The following is a 7,277-nucleotide window of genomic DNA, read 5'->3' as shown; positions in this document are numbered from 1 at the left end:
TTCGGACGGTCCTCGGGACGCGTATTTCATATTTTCCAATCCAAAACGACGATTTGGTGAATGACGTAACACCCCTTTGCACATCAATGAACGAAATAAAATACTGATACCTGCCGCTTCACCACCACACCACACTTTCCAATCATTTTCACAATTGTTTTCACCTAACTGCTGAGCGATTCTCCCCTTTTTTCGAGTTTCATTGCAAAAAAAAAAAGTCGCAATGAATGCTGGCAGGATTGCCATTGTGGGAATTTGGCTGATGGTTCTCGATGAGAATCGCCCAGCGCAGCGACCCGATACACTGACGCCGACGTGGTCGAACGCTGACCAAAGAAAGAGGAAGAGTCGTGGCTTGCTGTGATCTCGTCAGCAGCTGTCATTCGATAGCGTATGCGTTACACCAGGTGGGGAATGTACATGCGTTATCAGTTGTCTTTTGACATATTGAGGGACAAGACTCTAAATACATTGAGAGATGCACATTGTCAGATATGTACCACACAACACCTTCTAACGCAATGTTGAATAGCAAGCACGAAAGACCATCACCTTGCTATAACCCTCTGCGAGATTCGAAGGGACTCGAGAGTGTCCCTGATGCTCGAACTACGCACATCACTCGATCCATCGTCGCCTTAATTAATCGCATCAGTTTATCCGGGAATCCGTATTCGTGCATAATCTGCCATAGCTGTTCTCGATCGATTGTATCATACGCCGATTTGAAATCGATGAACAAGTGATGTGTGGGCACGTTGTATTCGCGGCATTTCTGCAACACCTGGCGGATGGCGAACATATGGTCCGTTGTAGCGCGTTCACCCATGAATCCAGCCTGATATTGCCCCACGAACTCTTCTGCAACCGGTGATAGACGGTGGTATAAAATTTTAGAGAGTGCCTTGTAGGTAGCGCTCAGAAGTTTGATCGCGCGATAGTTCCCGCAATCCAACTGTTCGCCCTTTTTGTAGATGGGACACACGATACCTTCCATCCACTCCTCCGGTAATACTTCCTCCTCCAAAATCTTGGTAATGACCCAGTGTAGTGCTCTCACCAGTGCTTCTCCACCGTATTTTGGAAGCTCGCTTGGTAGTTGATCTGCTCCAGCGGCTTTGTTGTTTTTCAACCGGCCAAAATCCTCCTCAATCTCTTCGAGGTCAGGGGACGGAAGTCTTTCGTCCTGTGCACGTACTCCTAGATCTGTTACCACGCCACCTTCGGTACTTGCAACATCGCCAGGTGCTCATCTTAATGCTGCCGCCATCTCTCGACCACCTCATGCTCGCTCGTGAGAATATTCCCGTGATTATCTCGGGACATGTCGACTTGTGGCACAATGCCTCTGCGCGAGCGGTTCAACTTCTCGTAGAACTTTTGCGCGGTACAGCTCTTCCATCGCTTCACGATCACGTTCTTCCTGCTGGCGCTTCTTCATCTGGAAGACTGAGTTCTGCCTGTTTCGCGCCCGTCTGTAACGTACTTCATTTGCTCTCGTACGGTGTTGCAGCATTCTCGCCCATGCTGCATTCTTCTCGTTTTTTAACTGTTCACATTCGCCGTCGTACCAGTCGTTTCTGTGATTCGGAGTCGCGAAGCCTAGTGCTGTAGCCGAGGCACTACCTAAGGCGGACCGGATGTCCCTCCAGCCATCTTCAAGTGTAGCTGCGCAAGCTGCTCTTCCGTTGGTAGGGCCACTGCTAACTGTTGCGCGTAGTCTTGAGCCACTTCTACGTTACGTAGCTGTTCGATGACGTGAAGGATGCGTGTTACGAATGTCTTGGCAAGACTTATGGAGAATGCCAAAAACACGACGTTAAGGTTGTCTTCGTTGACGCTCACGTGCAAGGTCGGAAGAGAGGACTTTTTCCGTCCAATCAACTGTACGGAGAGCCTTCACTCCGTCACTGATGACAACGGCCTGAGATTAGTTAACGTTGCTGCTGCTAGGGGGAATGGTCTTTAGTAGCACCTACTTTGCACGCAAGGATATTCGCAAGTACGACTGGAGACACCCAAACGGCGAAGTTGGCAACCAAATCAACCATGTGCTGGTAGATAGTCGACACTTCTCGGACATCATTGATGTTAGAACTTTTAGGGGTCCCAACATTGACTCTGGATCACTATCTCGTAATGAGTAAGTAGGGTTCGTACTCGGCTATCAACCGTGTCGAACTCTAGAAACCAGCGATCGATGCGTTTCAACATCCAGCGGTTTTCAGCAGATGACTGACAATCACCGGAAGCTGGACGAGCTGATAACTAAAATCAACGAGAGCGATAATCTCAACACTCTGTGGGAGTCTATCCTCGGAGTGATGAGTAAGGTACACCGGGGCAAGTTGAAACGGGTGGTGCAAGATGAAACAGCGGGTTAACATGATGTGTTCTAACGATGATAAAAAGTGTGATCGTCACAACACATAGGGGAATCAACATATTTTGGACACAGCAACGTGCCAATATTTTTTGGACACTTACGGCAAAAACAAATGGAAGTGTCCAAAATATATTGGCGTAACGCTGTGTCCAAAATGCGTTGGTTCCCCTAGTTTTTGATTCATACAATCTTTTAAAGAAGGACAAATATCCCAATTGCATTGAAATCTATTTCAAAACTTCGTGTTTCACCTTGGGGGTCATTCAAATATTACGTAATGCAAAATTTGACAATTTTAGACCCCCTCCCTCCCCCACGTAACAGATTTTGTATGGGAAATTTTGAAATTTTGTATGAAGCGTAACGCAGTGCCAGACCCCCTCCCTCCCCTCTTTGCGTTACGTAATATTTGAACGAACCCTTGCCCCACCCGTTTCAACTTGCCCCGGTGTACCTTACGGCAGCACGGGAGGTGTTAGGCACTGCTCAAAGAAGACGTAGGAACGGGTGGTTCGACGAGAAGTGCCAGAGCGTAACGAACAAGAAGAATGTTACCAGAAGTCGGATGCTGGTGTCGGGGACCCAGCAGAGCAGGGAGCGATATTATATATATTATATAATAGGGAAGCAAGAATAGCCGAAAAACGCAAAAAGAAAAAAGAGCATGAGGAAAATGTGATTCCTTAGGCGCAAGAGAGTATGGAACAGAATGATATGCGGCGATTTTACGAAACTGTCATTGGCATGGCGTGTGGCCCAGCGCCTTCTCCCGTCATGTGCATTGTGCAACGACCGTGATGGAAACTTGCTGATAGACAAAACAATGGTAGTTAACAGATGGGGAGAGTACTTGGAGGTATTGTTGAACGGTGGGTATGGAAGAGCAAACGAAAAAAATCGAATCAACGACGACGGATAAACTGTGCCACCTCCAACGCTAGACGAGGCTAAGACAGCCATCAGAGGACTAAAGAACAACAAGGCTGCTGGGAAAGACGAACTCCCGGCCGAGTTTCTCAAGCACGGCAGTGAGCAGCTGTATCAACTCTTACACCTATTATTCATATTGATGTTATGGGAAAAGGAAGAACTGCCTGCTAGTTGGTTGGATGGTCTTATTTGCCCTCATTACAAGAAAGGGCATCCACTGGAGTGCGTGAATTACAGAGGAATAACACTTCTCAATTCAGCGTACACAATTTTGTCCGGGATTCTGTTTCACACACAGAGGCCAATTGAGGAGTTCTTCGTCGGCGAATACCAGGCGGGTTTTCGTGAGGACCGATTAACGACGGATCAGATGTTCACCCTGTCTCGAATCTCGATACATTTCAAGAGTAAAACTAGCAAAACCATCATCTGTTTATTGATTTCAAGGCGGCGTACGATTCAGTGAAGATAAATGAGTTATAGCAGATAATGATCGAACATGGTTTTCCAGCGAAGCTGATTAGACTGATTCGTGCGACGCTTGACGGATGCGGTAATGCTTTTGTTGTGTGAAAATTCTCAAAAAATATATATGGGCCGTAATGCTTGGCCGTACTCCCCTTCTCCCACTGGAGCATTACGTAATTTGTGGACAGCGCCTAATGAAATCGAGTAACTACTGTACAGTACTTTTGTTGGGAAATAGCTTCCCGAGCAGGTGAAAATAGCAGTAAACTCAGTTATGCAAAAATCAATGTTTACAACCTGAATAAGGTATCGAGAGGTATTGAGCAGGCCTGCATAAGAGGTAAAATACCTACAATAAAAATTTAGGGTTTTCTAATAATTTTCAGTTGATTAATCAGATCTTCAATAACAATCGACGATTTCTCCATACAAACAGTGATTTTAAATGATTGAATAATACTTCCAGCAATCCTTAATAGCTCGTTGAGGTGTATTTTGTCAGTAATTCAATACTAGCATAATACCAAAATTAACTACAGGGAATAGACAAAACGATCAAGACAAGCAAAATTTTCACTTTTCAAATTATATTCAACTAGCTGTAACTTTTTGAAAAGTGCATCATCTATTCTCAAATTTTCACTGTAAGTTGATCAACTAGTTGTGTATTAGTGGTCTAAATTTGGAAAAGATCGTGCTATTCTGCACAAAGTTATAAAGATTCTAGAAAAAGGTATATTTATTCTCCAGATTCAATGAACTGAATGCAATGAAGTTTTGATTTTTTATGATTTATATCATGAGCTTTGAAAAACGTTTGACTTGACTTAAAACTAATAATAACAAAAAAGTTATAGTTATTCTCAGTGAAAATTTGAGAATATTTTATGCACTTTCCGAAAAGTTACAGCTAGTTGAACATTTTTTTAAATGTGAAAATTTTACCTGTCCCGATCATTTTGTCTATCCCCTGTATTTTTAATATCAACTACAAATACCTTGATTTGGTGTCCTAGTTAAGTGCTGGCAGCTATTCGTTCCTGCTCGGGTTAAGTATTCAATAACAGTGAAATGTAATTATAGCTTTACCCCCATCAAAGAAAATCACTGTGCACTGGTCGGTATAAGGTCAGAGTGGACTAGGCAGTATTTTGGACAGGTAAGCAAAAAAAATCGACAACTCTGAAATTTATCGCTGCTATTTTGATACCCATGATTCATTACATTAAAAAAACTGTAGTATTTCAGAACAAAAAATGCGCTAGATTTACCAAGTGCTTGCATAACATTGTAACAAAATTTTTGAAAACACATCTTCCGGTCTGACTCAACACCGACGAACTGCGAAAAACATACAGTAGAAAGGATTGTTCTTGCCAGGGGAACTCTCTAGACAAGTACGAGAGCTTGTACCGTTAGCACCATGGATGGTATTCGTCGTTTGAACAACTGGCTGAAATCAAAGCTTGATACGCTGGACAATGAAAGTGACTATTTTCGTCAGATGAAATGGTCGCTTATGATAGCGGGCGTTCAGTTTCCATCAGCTAACCCCAACAATCGCAAATGGCTTTTCTGTTATCGAGTTGTGATTTTGTTCCAGTTCAGTATTTGGTTCGATCGTTTATTTGTGGCCTGCACCGAGTGGAACTCCCCGGCTGAACTGATTGGAGTATTCAGCTTCGTCTTGGCGCTGGTGATGATCATCTCCAGGGCAATTCTCATGAGAGTGTACCTGAAGGATATCCTCAAAGTGCGTAGTTATTTGGAAACTATCCTAAACAGGGTTTATACGGAAGGCCGAGTTCGTTCATATCGCTTGATACGCCGAATATTTCTGGTATTAGAGTGGTTATATTTCTGGGATCAGCTCATACTCTACATATTCGGCATAAATGAAGAACGACAGTATAGTGTTCCTGATAATATAAGTCGACTGGGTCACCGTGTGAAACTGACCTTCGATATTCTGATATGCAGCAATCATTTCATGTTTTCCTCAATTTATGCAGCGATCTTAACGATTATGAATACGCTCTTCATGGCGTTCCCGACTAGAAGATTCTAACAAAAATATAACATAATTATAACAAACCATGATATGTATAACTCATTGTGATATAATCATGTTTAACATCATTGATGTTTAAAAATATTATAACTCAATTGTATCATATTGTGTTATAAATGTTGTTCAACAACTCATTGTGAAATAATTTAGTTCTGATTCTTTGACATTCAGAACATTATTTTATACAATTGTATCAAAATATGATAGAAACTAGTTTTATTGAAGCTAAAATTTATATCATATTGTGTTATAATTTTGATCTGATTATAACAAAATAGGTTATTATTTTGATTAGACCGGTGTACTTTTTGTTACAGTTTTAGTTATTTTAACATCATCCTGCATCTAGTTTATAACAAAATATGTTATAGAAAAACTTCATAACATCATAACACAATCTGTTATAAACTTGATATATTTTTCTAGTCGGGTTCCCTACCGAGCTGGAGAATATCGTGTTGCAGTGTAATGGAATATTTGAACGCGTAAATGAACAAATGGCTGATATTGTTGGAATGCATGAAAATATGATAGGATCGAAGTTTTGCAACATTTTAAAAAGGGAATTAAACATGATAGCAGCTCGACACGCCGGGCTGATAGAACAAGTCGGGACTATGCAAACCTTGCTGAAAATTAGTTTTCTGTTGATTTTCTACACGGAGATTGCGTTCATCGGCTGTGCTTTATTCTACGCAAAAATGCTGGGCCTAACCATGAACACGGTGATCGTTGTATGTTACGTTACGGCGATCCTCATGGAATGTTACTGATTCTGTCGGTTGACGGACATCATAAACAATACGGTAGCTTCTCATCTCGCAATGTAATGTTTTCAGAATAACTTCCAATATGATGCATTTTTTTCAGAATCATGAAATTGGATTTGCCCTGTACAATTTGAATTGGCCGGAGAAGTTTTGCGATATGCCCAACACACGCCAAGAGTACCTGGAAGTACGAGCTACCATGCTGGTTATGATGACGAGGGCACAGCAGAATCTGGGAATCACTTGCGGAGGGATGTTTGAAATGTCCGCGGCAGCGTTCCAGGAGTTGATGAAAATGATCTACAGCTGTTTGATGTTTCTGCTCAGTGTCACTACGTAGATTGTTTGTGTTACGGTAAATACAGTATCGGACAATAAAAATGCACCAAAGTCGTTTTCCCATACAAACTAGTCAACTTTAGATTACCATATCTCAGTTACTTCTCTACCGATTGTTTTCATTTTTCTGTGACGAACTACAAAACATTCCAATTTTCAAAAACTATTGAAAAAGTTCAGTGATAACTATTGTTACAAAAGTTACAGATAGGTTGAATTTTGACAATAAAATTGCACCAAGACAAAAAATGTTATAGCAAAAAATGCTTACGTCATATCATTATGGTGTCTTCGGCAAATATGTTTCTTGTGT

At 41.8% G+C, this 7,277-nt stretch overlaps 1 pseudogene; it reads left to right on the top strand.

Annotated features, from left to right (window-relative positions):
• Positions 1-1,958: 1,958 nt before the first annotated feature.
• On the top strand, positions 1,959-6,983 carry LOC109426314 (uncharacterized; annotated as a pseudogene).
• Positions 6,984-7,277: the final 294 nt, after the last annotated feature.

Source organism: Aedes albopictus, chromosome 3 (assembly GCF_035046485.1).
Source record: "Aedes albopictus strain Foshan chromosome 3, AalbF5, whole genome shotgun sequence".
NCBI classification, from domain to species: Eukaryota; Metazoa; Arthropoda; class Insecta; order Diptera; family Culicidae; genus Aedes; species Aedes albopictus.
This window is presented reverse-complemented; position numbering and strand designations above follow the sequence as displayed.